The sequence below is a fragment of the Arachis ipaensis genome, chromosome B10 (assembly GCF_000816755.2).
Source record: "Arachis ipaensis cultivar K30076 chromosome B10, Araip1.1, whole genome shotgun sequence".
NCBI classification, from domain to species: Eukaryota; Viridiplantae; Streptophyta; class Magnoliopsida; order Fabales; family Fabaceae; genus Arachis; species Arachis ipaensis.
The window spans coordinates 86717387-86736720 of NC_029794.2; positions in this window are offsets into that span (position 1 = coordinate 86717387).

The following is a 19334-nucleotide window of genomic DNA, read 5'->3' on the forward strand; positions in this document are numbered from 1 at the left end:
AATTTCAGGACCGCGACAAGTCTGGCGAGGACCACCAACGCTGTTCCCTGCAACAAAGCAGAGGGAATTATAAGAGATAATCATTAGTTAACAAAATAGGAGAATTGGTCAGAGATGTTTAAAATCACAGGTTAGGCTTGAAATTAGGAAGTTCCATTAGTCATCATCTATAATAAAAAGTAATATAAAATCCAAATAATTTATCAAGCACGTTAAGGAAGAAAATAAAGAAAGAACAAAAATGGAGATATGGAAGAAGCATGATAAGCCAAGGCCTAAGTTATGATTGTGGTCAACCTGAGTTTGAATGAAATCTTTCGATGGTTGAGGTTCAATATATGATGCCAAAGACCAACCAACCACCCATTTATGCTCAGGCATGCCCAAAGAAGCTTTTATAAGTGACTAGAAACAACGGGCTGAAGCAGGAATATCAATCTCTGAAAAATTAATAAATCTAATTAGCATTGGACCAACAAATTAGTGTCTTAAGGATTAGACTAAACACACTCACAGGGATGAACATGTTACAAAACTCAATCAATTAAACTTATTTACTTGTCAGGAAGGCAACGTAAAATGAAACAAAGTAGGAAAGTTCAGAATGCCTACTAATGACATAAAATTAAATATTATTCATTCACTAATGCAGTGCTGCGTACTAACTAATTAAAAAAGCATCTTAATCAGACATGTGACTAGTGCAAACTAATTAACATGCTCTGTTCAAACAATTGCAACAAAAGCATAAAGGTGTACTATAAAGTACGAACTCAAAAATGGCCATGATTTTGTTACAAATGCAACAAACCAAAAGCAAAATTGGAAAACAAATTATCATTAGCACACGTACAAGTCCTACAAAGCTGGCCCAGCATTTGCACAACTCTCTGGTAAATCGCCCAGAAGTTGCGAAAGCCTAGGGACGCATACGCGCACAGTGCGCGTACGCGTGCTCCCCCCCTTTTTTTTGAATGAATAGAAAAATGCCTAATTATCATGTGTCCACAAGCCAAACAAGCCAATGAAGTAAAAAACACCTAAAATTAATGCAAGACCTAAAGAGAGGTGTTCTTCCACCACACAATCAAGTCATTCATGGAGAATTCAATGCAAGGCTTTATGAGTAAAATATCCTAGGTATTTACAATTAAAAATAATCAAAGAAGACTATAGCTAAGCAATCACAAACCAATTAAGAGTTTAAAAGCTATATACAAAAAGGGTATAAAGGATAGATCTCACCATGGTGGGGTGTCTCCCACCTAGCACTTTTGTTTAATGTCCTTAAGTTGGACTTTCACTTGCTCATTGCTCATTGCCAAGAGATGCATCTTCCAAAAGGAATACCTCAATCTCTTTGTTGCTCTTCATTTGTTCACCATGATACAACTTGAGATGGTGCCCATTGACCTTGAAGATATCTAAACTTGAGGGATGGCACAAATGGTAAACCCCATAGGGTTCCGCCTTGACTACTTGATATGGGCCTTCCCATTTTGACCTTAGTTTACCGGGCAACAATCTCAATATAGAATTGTAAAGAAGGACAAGATCACCGGCCTTGAATTCTTTGCCTCTTATGTTCCTATCATGGATGGCTTTCATTTTTTCCTTGTAAAGTCTAGAGTTCTCATAAGCTTCAAGCCTCAAACATTCCAACTCCGCTAATTATAGCTTCCTCTCAATTCCGGCTCCACCCAAACTCGGATTACACTCCTTGATGGCCCAATACGCCTTGTGCTCTATTTCCACCGGTAAATGGCAAGCTTTGCCGTACACCAACCGAAAGAGACTCATGCCAATTGGCATTTTGTATGCCGTTCGGTAGGCCCATAATGCATCGGTGAGCTTGGCACTCCAATCTTTCCTATTGGGTTTCACAATCCTTTCCAAGATGCATTTAATCTCCCGATTGGAAACCTCAGCTTGGCCGTTTGTTTGTGGGTGGTAGGCCGTGGCTACTTTATGCATGATGCCATATTTCCTCATTAGTCCGTCCATTCTTTTATTGCAAAAATGTGAACCTTGGTCGCTCACGAATGCTCGTGGCGACCTAAATCTACAAATGATATTATTTCTCACAAGAAAAAGGACCACATTAGCATCATCCATCCGGGTGGGTATCGCTTCCACCCATTTGGACACATAATCAACAGCGAGTAGAATGTAGAGGAAACCATTAGAATTTGGGAATGGCCCCATGAAGTCGATTCCCCACACATAAAAAATCTCACAAAATAGCATAGTTTGTTGGGAAATTTCATCCTTCTTAGAGATGTTACATTATCTAATGCATTGAGAACAAGATTTACAAAAATAAGAAAAGTCCTTGAAAAGAGTTGGCCACTAAAAGCCACAATCTAGGATTTTCCTTGCCGTTCTTTGAGGTCCAAAATGGCCTCCTCCTTTGGAGGAGTGGCAAGCTTTTAAGATTGAGTGGAATTTGGTTTATGGAATGCACCTCCGAATTACTTGATCTGCCCCACATCTCGAAAGGTATGGGTCATCTCACACATAGTATTTGGATTCGCTTTTTAGCTTGTCCCTTTGATGTTTGGAGAGATTAGGAGGGAAGGAGCGAGATACTAAGTAATTGGCGATTGGTGCATACCAAGGGATGGTTTCCGAGATTGCATGCAAGCCCTCAAAGGGAAATAAATCATTGATAGGAGTAGTATCGCCTTTTGTATGTTCAAGGCGACTTAGATGGTCTGCCACTAGGTTTTGCGTACCACTCCTATCCTTGATTTCCAAGTCAAACTCTTGCAACAATAAAACCCATCTAATCAATCTCGGTTTGGATTCCTTCTTGTCCAACAAATACTTTAATGCCACATGATCCGAATACACTACCACCTATGAACCAAGAAGATATGCTCGGAACTTGTCCATGGCAAAAACAATGGCCAAAAGTTTTTTTTCGGTAGTAGTGTAGTTAGATTGAGCTCCATCTAATGTTTTTGATGCATAGGCTATGACATATGGATTCTTACCCTCGCGTTGTGCTAACGCGGCTCCCACGGAAAAATTTGAAGCATCACACATTATTTCAAATGGCCGACTCCAATCCGGCCCTCGCACAATGGGAGCTTGGTCAATGCTACCTTGAGCTTGTCGAAAGCCTCCATGCAATCCTTGCTTAAATCAAACTCAACATCCTTTTGTAGCAACCTTGAGAGGGGCAATGCTACCTTGCTAAAATCCTTGATGAATCTCCAATAAAATCCTGCATGTCCAAGAAAAGAGCGGACCTCCCTCTCAGAAGAGGGGTAAGGCAAACTAGATATGACATTAATTTTAGCCGGATCTACAGAGATACCATCTTTGGAAACAATATGTCCTAAAACAATGCCTTGTTTAACCATGAAATGACACTTCTCAAAATTTAAGACAAGGTTGGTTTTAGTACATCTTTCCAAAACTTTTTCAAGACTATCCAAGAAATGATCAAAAGAATCACCGTATACCGTGAAATCATCCATGAATACCTCCATGCATTGCTCTAGAAAATCCACAAAGATGCTCAGCATGCACCTTTGGAAAGTTCCCGGTGCATTGCATAAGCCGAATGGCATACGCTTGTAGGCATAAGTTCCAAAAGGGCAAGTAAATGTTGTTTTTTCTTGGTCCTCTAGAGCAATGTGTATTTGGAAGTATCCCGAATAGCCATCTAGGAAGCAATAATGAGATTTATCGGATAATCGATCGAGCATTTGATCGATAAACGGAAGTGGAAAATGATCTTTCTAGTGGCCGCATTCAACCTTCGGTAGTCTATGCATACTCGCCAAGAGTTTTGCACCCGTGTTGCTATGAGCTCCTCGCTTTCGTTCTTGATTGTGGTTATCCCGGACTTCTTAGGCACAACTTGAACGGGGCTCACCTATTCACTATCCGAAATAGGGTAGATGATGTCCGCCTCAAGTAACCGTGTTACCTCTTTCTTGACAACCTCCAAAATAGTAGGATTTAATCGCCTTTGAGGTTGTCTTACGGGTCTAGCTTCCTCTTCCAAAAAGATCCGGTGCTTACACACTTGGGGACTTATCCCCACTAGATCCGCCAAACTCCACCCTATTGCCCTTTTGTTCTTCCTCAAAACACATATCAACTTCTCTTCTTGTTGAGGATTTAGTTCCCTTACTATGATCACCGAAAACTTGTGGGCTTCATCAAGGTATGAGTACTTTAGGTGGGGTGGTAATGGCCTCAATTCTAGCTTTTGCTCTTGGCTTGTCACTTGAACTTCTTCACTTGGATCTTCACTATTTTCTTCAATCATATGTTTCTCTTCTAGCTTTGCATAATGCACTTTTGCCACAATGTTGTCAATTAGATCACACCGGAATATGGAATGGTTCTCCGGTGGGTGTCTCATTGCCTTTTCTAGGCTAAAACTTACAACTATCCCATCTATCTCGAATGAGTAGGTTCCCGAATGGGCATCCAACTTGAATCTAGAGGTCCTCAAAAATGGCCTCCCAAGTAGCATAGATGATGCCCTCTCGGATTCACTTGGTGGCATCTCAATGATATGGAAATCAATTGGAAATATCAAACCCTTGATGTTGACCAACACATCTTCCGCAATACCCAACACGGTTATTATGCTCTTGTCCGCCAAGACAAACCTAGCCGCCGACCGCTTCAACGGTGGGAGCTTCAATAAATGATAAACGGAAAGAGGCATAATACTAACGCATGCACCAAGGTCGCACATACAATCAATGAATTAGACTCCATCAATGATACAAGAAACTAAGTAAGGACCCAGATCAACACACTTTTCCAGAATGGATCCCATCAAAGCTGAAATGGAACTACCCAATGGAATGGTTTCCAACTCATGAATTCTATCTTTGTTCATACACAAGTCGTTAAGAAATTTCGCATATTTAGGCACTTGATGTATAGCATCAAAGAGGGGGATGGTTACCTCCACTTTCTTGAACATATTCACCATAGTTGGGTCAAGTTCCACATGCTTCTTAGCCTTTCTTGCCAATGTGGGAAATGGAATTGGTTGAACCACTTCCTCCAAGATTTGTTCCTTTCTAGGGACTTCACTCCTTGGTTGAGGGTCTTCATCTTCAACTATTACATGTGACTCCTCCTCTTCTTCAATTTCTTCTATCTCAACTCCATCTTCCTCTTGAGCAACTTTCATTGGGTTAGGTGCCTTTGAATCTCTTTCCTTCAATTGCGTTCTGGACCTCAAGGTTATGGCGTTGATGCCACTTTTTGGGTTGGGCAAAGGTTGAGAGGGTATGGCACTAGAGGTTGAGGCTTGAGGAGTGGGAATAGAAGGTGGATCCATGCGAGTGATGAGAGCTTGGAGAGTATAAGTGAGGCCATTAAGACTTGAGTTGAGGGTGTTTTGGAGTTTCTTTTGTCCTTGGAGTATGGATCGGAGTGTGTCATCTTGATTTGGAGATATAGAAGGGTAGGTAATTTGTGGTGCTTGGGGTTAGTTGGGTGGAAGTGGTTGTCTATGAGGTGGTATGTAGGTTTGATAGTTCCTTCCTTGATTTGGTTGTTGGTTTGGAGGGTTTTGTGAATAGCGGTTTTGTGAAGTGTTGTTGTTCCATCTTTGGTTGCCTCCATTGTCCCTTCATCCTTGTTGATAATTGTCCTGCCAACTTTGGTTGGAGCTATCCCTCCATCCTTGATTGGAGTTGTTACTCCCTTGACTATAGTTGCCTCCTTGTTGGGGGTACCCTTGGTTATAATTGCTCCATTGGTTATGGTATCCTTGATTGGAACGTTCATAGTAGGGGCGATTAATAAACCACTATTTCATGGTTTATCTTGTGCTCAATTGAGTAGTTTTTATCAACTCTTTACCCACTTATTCATACTATTTGCATGGTTTTACATTTGCCTTCCTAATTATGTGCTTTAATTGAAAACATGCTTCTTTGGCCTTGAGTTCCCTATGTTTAATCCTCTCTTATTACCATTAGATGCATTGATATGTGTGTTAAGTGATTTCAGAGATTACAGGGCAGGAATGGCTCAGAGGATGGAAAGGAAGCATGCAAAAGTGGAAGGAATACAAGAAGTTGGAGAAATTGCTAAGCTGTCCAGCCTGACCTCTTCGCACGCAAACGGCTATAACTTTAGCTACAGAGGTCCAAATGACGCGGTTCCAGTTGCGTTGGAAAGCTAACGTTCGGGGCTTCTATTTGATATATAATTCTCTATAGTTACCCAGAGGCTAGGCGATGCGAACGCGTGATCCACACGGACGTGTCGCAGTGACGAAAATCAGCGTGGCAGATTTCTTCTCCAGCGATTTCTGGGCTGTTTCTGACCCAGTTTTCGGCCCAGAAAGCACAGATTAGAGACTATAAAGTGGGGGAATCCATTCATTCATGATTATAAGCTCATAATTCATAATTTTTAGTTTTAGATGTAGTTTTTAGAGAGAGATGTTCTCTCCTCTCTCTTCGGATTTAGTTTTAGGATTTAGAATTATTTCTTCTTCATCACAGGTTCAATGTTCCTTTAATTTATTTTTATACTTTTATTTTATTACTTTAATTGATATTTATCTTTCTAACTTAGGTTATGCTACATTCATGTTATGATTTTCTTAATTAATATTATTTGAGGTATTTCAGTTTATAATCGTTTTATTCTATTTATGAATGCTTTTAATTTAATTTAGAATTTTCCCTTTTGGCTTTGGTTGAGTCATTGGAGACTCTTGAGTTATCAAACTCATTGTTGATTGAAAATTGGAATTCTTCAAGAATTAATTCGAGTTCCAATAACTCTAGCCTTTCCGAAGGAAAGACTAGGACCTGAGGAATAAAAATTAATTCCTCCACTTAACTTACCTTCATAGTTAGAGGTTAACAAAGTGGGAGAAAAATCCAATTCTCATCACAATTGATAAGGATAACTAGGATAGGACTTCCAATTCTTATACCTTGCCAAGAGCTTTATTATTGTTAATTTATTTTACTTGTCATTTAAATTACCTATTCCTTACTTTCAAAACCCCCAAATTACAAGACTTATAACCAATAATAAGAACACCTCCCTGCAATTCCTTGAGAAGATGACCCGAGGTTTAAATACTCAGTTATCAATTTTATCAGGGGTTTGTTACTTGTGACAACCAAAACGTTTGTAAGAAAGGACTTTTGTTGGTTTAGAAGCTATACTTGCAACGGGAATTTATTCTGAATTCTAGACCACGCAAAAGTTCCTCTCTTCAGCGATCATAAAAGTTGTGGGTAGCCGCTAGAGTGTTATCTTCTTGGAGACTTGGACATTCATACGTGTAGTGGGAGTAGCATGAGCAAATGCCACACACTCTTTGGGGGACCAATTGTTGACATTGTTGGTTTTGAGGAGAAGGTTGTTGTTGAGATGGAGGTTGTTGTTGATTCACTTGGAGTTGCTTTAGAAGGCTTGTCATTTCACACAAGGTCTTGGTAAGGGTAGCGGTCTCACCACTAGAAGAAACTTCATTTACGGCCTTTGGACGGTTGACTCTCCGTCTAGCATGTTGAGTGGACTCGATGATTTAATGAGAATTGTCGTGTCGGTATAGAATTTCACACAAAATGAATTCTTGTTCCAAGTATAGTTCTACACCAACAAACAATCCTCCCAATCAAAAATTTGGTGTTGGTGTTGTCACAAGTACAAACCCCTAATGAAAATTAACCGAAGTATTTAGACTCCGGGTCGTCTCCCTAGGATAACAATGTAATGCTTAGTTATTGGCTATGAAGGGGTAAAAAGGGGGTTTTTGGTTCATGAGATGACAAGAGAGTGAATTAAGCAAGTAAGTAAAAGAAGTAAGATAAAGAACTCTTGGCTAAGATTTGGGTAATTGAGATCACCATCGTTGTTAATAAACCGAATATTGATAATCATGAGAGGACAACCTATTAAGTCTACTTCCCAAAAGCTTTAAGTACGTAACGTTTACTCCTAAGCTTGAAGTACGTCAAATAGATTTGATCACATCTACCCTTAAGTCCTAACCTACCTACTAATTAACTTAATAGTGGGTTAGCGTCAATGGGTGTCAAATTGATCACCATGGGCTCTCAAATCACCAAATCTATCATACCCAATGACTCAAGATTACTCAATTCCCTTGGCTTAGGCCAAGAGTTGACAAAACTACTCAAAAATTAAAGAGAGCATTTCATCAAACACATAGAGTGCAATAAAAGTAAGCATCATAAATTGTAAGAATAAAAAAATCTAACAACTATTAAGTACAAGAAAAGTAAGATCACAACTCAATTCATCAATAAAAAGAACATCAACAGTATATTGCATTAAAAACAAATCAAATCCAACATGAGTTCATCATCACAAAAGAGAGCAAAACGAGAAATTAACATCACAATTAAGAAAAACAAGATGTAGGAATGAGAAATTATAAAAGAAACAAGATGAGATCAAGTAATTGAACTTGAATTTAAGATAATCTACCCTAATCCTAACCTAATTCTAGAGAGAAGAGGGAGCTTCTCTCTCTAGAAAACTAACTAAAGGCTCGTGTTGGCTAAACTAATTGCTCCCCCTTTGCTTGGACTTCAATTCTGCATAAAATAAACTTTGAAACAAGTTTGACTTGGGTCTGGGCAGCTCAGAAATCGCCCCCAGCGTTTTGCCTTCAAGTGGACCATGTAAGAGTATTGGTGCGTGCGCGCCATGTACGCGTGCGCGTCGATTGGCAATTTCTCCATCCGCGCGGAAGCGGCATGTATGTGTGCGCGTCCATGGGCGAGATCTCTTTTGCGCGTGCGCGCCTTGTGCGCGTGCGCGTCCTTTGATGCACTCCCAATCTTTGTTTCTTCATGCATTCTCCCCTTTGTGTGCTTTTCTACTCACTTCTCCCATCCAATACTTGCCTTATAACCTGAAATTACTCAACACACACATCAAGACATCGAATGGAATTAAAGTGAATCAAAATTACCAATTTAGGGCCTAAAAGGCATGTTTTTACACTTAAGTGAAAATCAAGGGAGAATCTTAAAACTATGCTATTTCATTGAATAAATGTGAAAAAGGTGATAAAATTCCCCAAAATAAGCACAAGATAAATCATGAAATCAGGGTTTATCAAATCTCTCCACACTTAAACTAAGCATGTCCTCATGCTAAAATCAAGAAGAAGCAAAGGGTATTAACATTTATTCAATGCAACTGCTAAATGCAATCTATCTATATGCAATCTATTTACATGATGCAATGGCTTAGTCAAAATAAATCAATCTCCAAGAATACACATACAAGCACAAGGGCCAAGATATTAGCAATCAAGTAAACCACAATTGGATTGAATCATTGAAAAAGTTCACAAACTTGCAAGAAAATATGATCATGGATGGAAACATGTAATTGAGAAATTGAACCCTCAACGGATGTGTATCCGCTCTAATCACTCAAGTGTATGGGGTTGATTCACTCAATTCTCCCCTAATCATGCTTTCTAAGATTTGTTTTTTTTCTAACATTCAACAATTACTTCATGCATGCGTACAAATATCAAGAGGACTTCCCATAGGTTGTAATGAGGCTAGGGTCAAGGTAGGATGCATATGGTCAAGTGAGCTTGAAATTTGAATCTTTGATTAACTTAAACTTCCCACCTAACCTATGACAACCTAAACAATTCTAAACAAGCCTAGCTATCCATTCTTCACTTTTCACACACTCATGCATTTTCTTTTTGATTACCACACATATGTATTGAATTTATGAAAACTTAAACTTTGGGACCCTTTGTTCCCTTTTTTCTACAAAATAAAATTTTTTTTAATATATACAAGAACATCAATGCATATGGTTTACATATGATTAATACATGAGTATGCATCCATTTCCTAAAAATTTTTAATAAAAACATAAATACACGTTTATCTCTATCCAATGTACCCAACCTTCCCAAAATCAAGTAATGAACACTTTCACTAGCCTAAGCTAATCAAACATCCAAACAAGGGACATTTATTATTTTTCACTTAAGCTTGTAATGTGCTACAATTATGAACAAATGGGTTAAGAATAGGCTCAAAATTGGTTAATAATGGAAGATAAAAGGTAGGCAATTTGGAGAAATGAGCTATTTGAACAATGGCCTCAATCATATAATTGCATGTATACACAAAATAATGGACATAAAGAATCAAACAAATCAAAGATTACAATCATAGGAAGAGAATGATGCACACAAGAATTAAAATAAGTGGTTATATATGATGTAACCACACAATTAGGCTCAAATCTCACATGCTTGTGTTCATCGCTCAAAACATGATCCACAAAAATTTTCTACCAATTGAGTGGTACCCTAAAAATGAATTCTTTGGAAATTTTCATCATATTGACTAAGCTTATTCTAATGCAATGTTGTGATTTAGAAAATTAAAAAAAAAATTTCCTAGTTTATCCCTTTTTCAATCAAAACACAATTCTTATATAAAAAGGGTCAACTAGATTTTTAACAATCCAGAACACTTTTCTAATCACAATCAACAACTAAGATGCAAAACATATATATATATATATATATACTAAAAGTATGCAACTACCAAAACAAGAGCATCTACAATAGCAAATATATACAGTCATCCCAAAATGATCTAAAATATAAAGTGCAAAATAAAATAAGATAGCAGAATAAAATAAGGTAGTAGAAAACATAAATAGATGTCCGAAAGTTCACCACAAAAATGTAAACACCGGTCACGAATGGTGACCTCCCTACACTTTAGAATCAAGCATCGTCCTCGATGCTACTGCTGAAGCTCGGGATGGGGGTCAACAATCGCGCCGGGCTCCTCAGGCTCAGGCTGTGGAACTAGGACTGGCTGTGGCTCTGGATATGGCTGTGGATCCTCAGGGGGCTGCTGGACCTCGGTGGTGTTCTGTGTCTCTGGAGGTGCATCCTGATGGATCGGTTCCTCAGCCAGCTCCTCCTCCTGATCCTGCTCATCGGAAGCTGGAGAGTCTGGGAGCGGCGGTAGCTCGATGCCCTGTGATACAAACATCTGGTCGATGCAATCGAGACATCGCATGACACGACACTCGAAGCGCTCCATGAAGCGAAGAAGGTGCTGCACCAGCAGATAAGTCGGCTCAGGTACTAGTGTTGGCGGTGGTAAGGATGCTGCGGCTGCTGAAGTAGAAGGGGGTCCTGCGACTGCTGCTGACGATGAGGGCTAAGCTGCCTCCTCCACTGCTCTGGCTCGTGAACGGCGTTTGGGTGGGGGCTTCTCGTGCACCCAGCCACCCCATGGAATGGTGGTCTCCTTGTCATCGTCATCTGGGGGTGGTGGTGTCACATCATCATCCTCCCACGGGACACCTGTCAGCTCGATCATGCTGGTGACCAATGTAGGGAAGGGTAGCAAACCGCGAATATGAGCTCTCCACATACTATGTCTGACCAGTCAGGGGAATTTTATCTCCTTCCCCTCCATCACACACCCAATCAGAACCAGTATATCCATCGGGATCTCTGAAAAGTGAGTGGTGGGGAACACATAGTGGGCGAAGATATGCTGCCAAGTCTTGGCCTCCCTCGTCAGATAAGCAAAGCGCATCCCCTTAAGCTTCTTGTTGTTTGAATCCATCACCCAGGGAGCGTCAGGAGTAGCAATCACGCGCTTAAGCGCCTCATAGTCAAAGGTCATGGAGAGGATAGCTACCTCTGCCTACCTATAGGCGCAGGTCTCATCAGGACGATGGTGGCAAAGTAGTGCATCTCCAATAGCCACCTTAGTGATCATAATCTCTCTACCCCTCAGCTGAATTGAATCAATATTGGCTCGGAAGAAGTTGCAATAAAATTTTCTCACCCATGAAGTGTTCACCCTCCCCAAATCTCTATCAACAAAGTCTAATCCTAACTCCAGAATTCGGGTGTTAATGGCACGCCTCACATCATTGGGAAGAAGCGGTTTCTTCTCAATGTTCAGATTTTTCTTCCAGAAGTCGGAGAAGCGAAGCTCACAGTAGAGGTTTGGGAATTTGATTGAATCAGTGGGTGGTAGTAACTGGTTTTCCCTATCCACCTCATTCAGCGGATTCTTAGCATAATTTGCATAAGGAAAGGGAGTAGAGACCTTAGAGCGCTTCCTCTTTTTGGAACTAGTTGCTATAGCCTTTCTTTTGTCCGACATCCTGAAAAACAGAGATGATATAATATAAGCAGATAGCCAAATAGATACAAAGTACTCAAAGCAAAGCATATTCATGAAGTGAATCAAAGAAAGGAGATTTCTTGGAATACAAGCAAACTGAATTCAGAATGCAAGCCAAACTTCAAACCAAGAATTCAAACCATATTTTGCACATTACTTGTTCATCAAGCTTAGGAAACACCATATCCAAAATAATGATAAAAAGAGTTAGGTTGAAAACCAAAAGAAGTTAGTTAGTTAAACAAGTTAAAGTTAGAGATCAGTTTGAGAATCAGTGATATGGTGGTTACTAGTTCAATTCCAAAGAGAATGCACAAAATAAGAATATAAGCATGTTCACAATCATGAAATGCATCAAGTTATTGATGATGAAATATGGTATAGCTAGAAAACAACTAATATGGAATAAACCATCAATCAATGCAAGGATCACTAGAGTTATGTGAATTGGTGTTGGTATAGTTAAAACATTAAAGGATGAATCAATCAAGCAGAGTTCAACACCAAATTCAATGAGCTATGAAAGTTACAAAGATTGAGATGAGATTTGAAAAATTTATGCACTATGTGATCAAGGGTGAATTGGGCATAAAGGAATTGAATCACAGTGGCCATATAGGTAGAAGAAATCATCAATCTTGTGAAGCAAGCAAATTAGGCTCAATTCCAAATGAAAACCAAGTTTATGGTCAATTTGAAAGTTTACTTAATCATGCAATGCATATATGCAAGTTAGCATTGCAAGCAAGCAAGGAGTATTAGAGGCATGACCAAAGAACCTGTTCTTGAGAAATTTTCAAAACCATTTGGACGACACAATTCTATTTAACACAGAAATCATCAAATAGAAGTTTGTTACGTCTATCAAACAATGTCAATTCAAGAAATATGGTTAAGAAAAATCCGGCAGCATTTCAGCAGTACATTGGCTAAATCCCAAATTTAAACAGTCAAATCAGATTCCATATGAATTCATCAAAAGTCAAAAGCACAAAAATCATGTATGAATTCATATGAATGGGGCAATCAAGCCAATAATGCAGCAGCAAATCAAAGCATTAGAAAGCAAATTAAAATAAATCAGCCAGCAAGCAGTTATGAATAAGCAAGCAACCAGTATCCATGAGCAAAGCATTACTCAATAATGGCAAGCCAGGCATATAGCACAAGCAAAGCAATGAAACAGAGCAATTTCACACAGCAGCAAAAATTCAGATAAACCTAAATCCACTACTCAGCCCAGATTCGCTAACCACCTGAGTTAAACTAAACTAACTAACTAAGCTAATCTAACTAAACTAACAAAATTATCATAAAGCGGTAAAAGGGAAGCAGAACAGGGGAAGTAGAAACCTGGGGAGACAGAGACTGAATGGGGCGGATGAAGGGAAGGTGCAGCAGAGAGGAGTGAGTTAGCCAGAGCGGACGGCGGTCTGGTGGCACCGTGGAGCTTGCGCCGACGACAATGGGGGTCACGGCTGTGCTCGTGGTGGAGCAGGGGCTAGCTGCGAGAGAGAACAGAGAAGAGAGGATTGAGTGGGAGAGAAGGAGAGAGCGAGGGAGGAGGGGGTGAGGGCACGCACGGCGACGGTGGCGGTGGTGTGCCGGAGGGCTCGCCGGAGTGCTAGTGGTTGCAGGGGTGATAGTTGGCAATGGAGGGAAATGGAACGTTGAAGATGAAGAGGATGAACGGGGGTTGCACGAATGCGCTAGGGCTTCACGTCCCTGGTTAAAAGGGATTTTTAAATACACGCGGGCGCGCACCATGCGCATCTGGGTGGGTAACAGAAATAGGGAAGTGGCGTGGAGGCGCCATACGCGCCTACGCGTAGATGGGAGAATTGGGGATCGGCGCAAACGCGTACAGTGTGCGTCTGCGTGGGTGTGCTGGGCCAGAGGCACAAAAGAGGCCCAGAGTTGGCACAACTCTCTGGTCCTTTGGCCTGGGTGATGCTAAACCGAATCGACGCGCGCGCGCACTATGCGCTTGAGCGTCGATGGCTTGAACTTATGGAATGGACGCGAAGGCGCCAAGTACGCCAACGCGTGGGCAGTGAAACAAGGAGTGGCGCGAACGCGTACAGCGTGCGTCCGCTGGGTCAAAACACAGAGTTGGCCCAAAAGTGGCACAACTCTTTGGTCCATGGCCCAGAGTGTCGAAATGCGTAGCCGACGCGCGCGCGTGCTTTGCGCTTACGCGTGGCTTCTCTCTTTTCTTCTCTTCTTTTTTTTTGATGACCATCAAAAAGAGCTTATAACCTTCCTATCCTCCTCTGAAATTTTAAAACTAGCTAAGGTGCAAAATCAAGCATATTTTTGAGATATAGGGAATTTTTCAATCAAATTGAGGGAACTTGCAAGCCAAGCAAAAACTCAAATTCAAAGAATCATCCCTAATTAAAGCATAAAATGTATAAACACCTTAACAAGAAAAGCGAAATGTACCAAGAAGCAAGGGATTTATATACAATGGAACTCAATTCATTAATTCGTTATATCTACAAGGGAATGGAAAGAGTTTACCATGGTGGGGTGTCTCCCACCAAGCACTTTTGGTTTAAGTCCTTAAGTTGGACATTTGGGAGGCTTCTTGTCAAGGTGGCTCATGTTTGTACCCATCCTTGAACTTCCAAGAGTGCTTGTTCTCCAATCGGTTGTCAGAAGTTCCAACCATCTTCATTAAGCTTTGGTGAGGTCCTCTCCAAGACACGAGCTCCCAAAATTAATTTTCATAAGCTAATCCAGGATCCCATATCTTTTCATCGCACCCATCTTCTAATTGATTGCCTTGACTTTGTCCGGGCGACGAGAAAGTAGAATTCTCATGGAATCACCAAACTACTCTCCTTGACCCATTTACTTGAGCATTACACCAATCCATGTTCTTCAATTTTGAGCTTCCAACCATAATGAGTTTAGATTTACAATGCCAACCATTAAACAACCTTCTCTTTCACTTAATTCCACAAAGCGCCCTAAGTTGGCCATCCGTCTCAAGCAAACCATACTCAAGTGGGATGATAAAGCTGAGAGTTAGAAATTTTATCCACTCAAGCGAAGGATTGGGTGGTGAACTAGGTAAAGGAGTTCCCAAGGGTCTTGATAAAGCATGCTCTACTCCCGTCCATCCTCTTCTGGGAAGTTCCACCATTTGGCAAGGTTCTTCAAGTTTCTCCTCATGCCAAGCTTCCTCAAGTTCACATTCTTTTTCACCAATTTCTTCTATCTCCTCCCCATCACTCTCATCATAGATAGGAGGTCTAGTGAAGTCTATCTCCTCATCAAGTGCAAGCATATTGGGAAAGGACTCTTCAAACTCGAAAGGATCATATGTTGACGCGGAATCATCATAGATAGGAGGGCTTGTTACTTGGAACACTTCTTCCAATTCTTCACTTACAGTGGGTTTTGAAGGCTGTACATCCTTCTCAACCTTGCTTTCTAATCCACTGGGAGAGAGCTCAACAATATCGTCAAGGGAGTTGATCAATGTGGGCAAAAAATCACTAGTGATAGAAATCACTTCTTGATCATTTTCCTTCAACTCTTCATTTACTTTTGTAACTTTACTCTCCTTTTTAACATCCTTTATGAGCTCAACATATCCCAAACATCTATCCACTACTTCCTTTTGCTCGCTAATCTCTATCTTCTCCTCTTATTGCATTTCATGCTTCAACTCTTCTTCCTCACCTTGGAGCTTCAAGATTATTCCCTCGCTAGGCTCCTTGATAGTTTCTCCATATTCAACAATGGGAGTGCTCAGGGTACATGAACCTAGGTGCGATGTTAGGTGATTCACAGCTTCTACCATGCTAGCTACCCTTACTCTTAGCTCCTTAAACTTAGCTTCATCCTCCCCTTGTCGCCTTAAGATGCGAGATTCAAGATCTCTTAGTTCTAATATGAAGGCTTCTTCGGGAGGTGGTGGTGAAAGATAGGGTTCAGTGTTTGAGGAAAGATTGTCAATGTTGGAAGGTGGTTCATATTGGGGGAATTCTTGAGGTGGTGTATGCGGAATTTGTGATTTTTGGGAGTATTAGTATGGGGATGGTGGTTGTTATAGATGTGATTCAAATGGTGGTTGATATGGTGTGTGTGAGTTATGGTCATATGGAGTTGAATGGTGATGTGAGGCTTGTGAGTATGGTGTGTGGCTATATTGAGGAATAGGATCACATGCATATGATGATTGTGGTTGACAACCACAATGAGGGTCATCACACACATTGGATTGATACACATTAGGATCAGGATTATACCCATAGGAGTTCGTAGGAGGTTGTTGCCATGAAGGTTGTTCATAAGCTTGAGGTTCCTCCCATACTTGAATTCCAAACCCTTGATGCATATCTTCATTGGAGCTTTCATTTCCTACAACATAATTTGAACTACACTCATAGCCAAAAGGATGAGAATTCATAGTGAAAAAGAAAATAAAAACAAAGAACAATAAGAAACAAAGAAGATAAAATCCTAGCAAACAAACCAAAATTTAAGCTATTCACAATATATACAATAGCGAATAACATAGCATAATTGCGACTCCCCGGCAACAGCGCCATTTTGATTTAATGAGAATTGTCATGTCGGTATAGAATTTCACACAAAATAAATTCTCGTTGCAAGTATAGTTCTACACCAACAAACAATCTTCCCAATCAAAAATTTGGTGTTGGTGTTGTCACAAGTACAAACCCCTAATAAAAATTAACCGAAGTATTTGGACTCCGGGTCGTCTCCCTAGGATAACAATGTAATGCTTAGTTATTGGCTATGAAAGGGTAAAAAGGGGGTTTTTGGTTCATGAGATGACAAGAGAGTGAATTTAGCAAGTAAGTAAAAGAAGTAAGATAAAGAACTATTGGCTAAGATTTGGGTAATTGAGATCACCATCCTTGTCATTAAACTGAATATTGATAATCATGAGAGGCCAACCTATTAAGTCTACTTCCCAAAAGCTTTAAGTACGTAACGTTTACTCCTAAACTTGAAGTACGTCAAATAGATTTGATCACATCCACCCTTAAATCCTAACCTACCTACTAATTAACTTAGTAGTGGGTTAGCGTCAATGGGTGTCAAATTGATCACCATGGGTTCTCAAATCACCAAATCTATCATACCCAATGACTCAAGATTACCCAATTCCCTTGGCTTAGGCCAAGAGTTGACAAAACTACTCAAAAATTAAATAGAGCATTTCATCAAACACATAGAGTGCAATAAAAGTAAGCATCATAAATTGCAAGAATAATAAAATCTAACAACTATTAAGTGCAAGAAAAGTAAGATCACAACTCAATTCATCAATAAAAAGAACATCGACACTAAATTTCATTAAAAACAAATCAAATCCAACATGAGTTCATCATCACAAAAGAGAGCAAAACGAGAAATTAACATCACAATTAAGAAAACCAAGATGTAGGAATGAGAAATTATAAAAGAAACAAGATGAGATCAAGTAATTAAACTTGAATTTAAGATAATCTACCCTAATCCTAACCTAATTCTAGAGAGAAAAGGGAGTTTCTCTCTCTAGAAAACTAACTAAAGGCTCATGTTGGCTAAACTAATTGCTCCCTCTTTTCTTGGACTTCAATTCTGCATAAAATACACTCAAAAACAAGTTGGACTTGGGCCTGGACAACTCAGAAATCGCCCCCAGCGTTTTGCCTTCAAGTGGGCCATGTAAGAGTATTGGCGCGTGCGCGCCATGTGCGCGTGCGCGTCGTTTGGCAATTTCTCCATCCACGCGGAAGCGGCATGTACGCGTGCGCGTCCATAGGCAAGATCTCTTTTGTGTGTGCGCGCCTTGTGCACGTGCGCGTCCTTTGATGCACTCCCAATCTTTGTTTCTTCATGCATTCTCCCCTTTGTATGCTTTTCTACTCACTTCTCCCATCCAATACTTGCCTTATAACCTGAAATTACTCAACACACACATCAAGGCATCGAATGGAATTAAAGTGAATCAAAATTACCAATTTAGGGCCTAAAAAGCATGTTTTTACACTTAAGCGAAAATCAAGGGAGAATCTTAAAACCATGCTATTTTATTGAATAAATGTGGAAAAAAGGTGATAAAATCCCCCAAAATAAGCACAAGATAAATCACGAAATCGGGGTTTATCACTCGGCCAAGTCGGTAATGAGTTGCCATGCCTCCTCCGCCATCCTATACTTTGACAAAGAACCGTTGCTTGAAGCATCCAACAAATTCTTATCTTGCTCCCTCATGCCTTGACACACATAGCTAAGCAAGACTTGAGTGTCAATCATATGGTTGGGACATGAATCAAGAAGTTTGCGAAACTGTTCCCAATATTCATACAACGTTTCCATCTCGCCTTGTACAATACATGAGATCTCCTTCCTTAGCTTGTCCGTCATTTTAATGGGCATGAACTTATCAAGGAATTCTCTTCTAAGCAAGTCCCAATCGGACACAACATCACTAGGTAAGGTATAGAACCACTCCTTGGCTCTTCCCTCAAGAGAAAAGGGGAAGGCGAACAACCATATAGCCACTTCATCGGATCCTTCCCGCCTAGTAGTTGAGCACACACCATGAAAGTCCTTGAGGTGTCTAATTCGATCTTGTGCGGGAAGTCCATAGAACTTTGGTAAGAGATGGATGAGAGCGGTCTTGAGTTCAAAGTTTACATTCAAGTTGGGATGAAGCACATGTAGAGGTTGGAGAACAAAATTCGGTGCACCCGCTTCCTTGAGAGTAACTCTCCTTGGAGCGGCCATGTTATCAAAACCTAGATCAAAAGAAAAACTATTAGTAGTGTCAACGGAAGAGTAATTGGTGCCTTCGTTGGATGACGATGATATGGTTGGTGAATTGGTAAAAACCTTTTCACCTTCTTCAAAGACCAACCGCCTCCGAGCTTGCCTAATATGAAGCAAGGTTCTTTCAATTTCCAAATCAAAAGGTGCTAAGCTCGGATTTGGTAGTGAACGTGTCATACAATGAAGGAGATAAGAAACTCATGACATCAATTGGTATCTAAACAAAGACTAATCCTAACTAACAATCAAACAAGCAAACAATCAATTAAGAGAGAAATGCAAGTATTCACATATCAACATATTCATACTAACGAATAAAATGGCACACATAAGCAACTCCCCGGC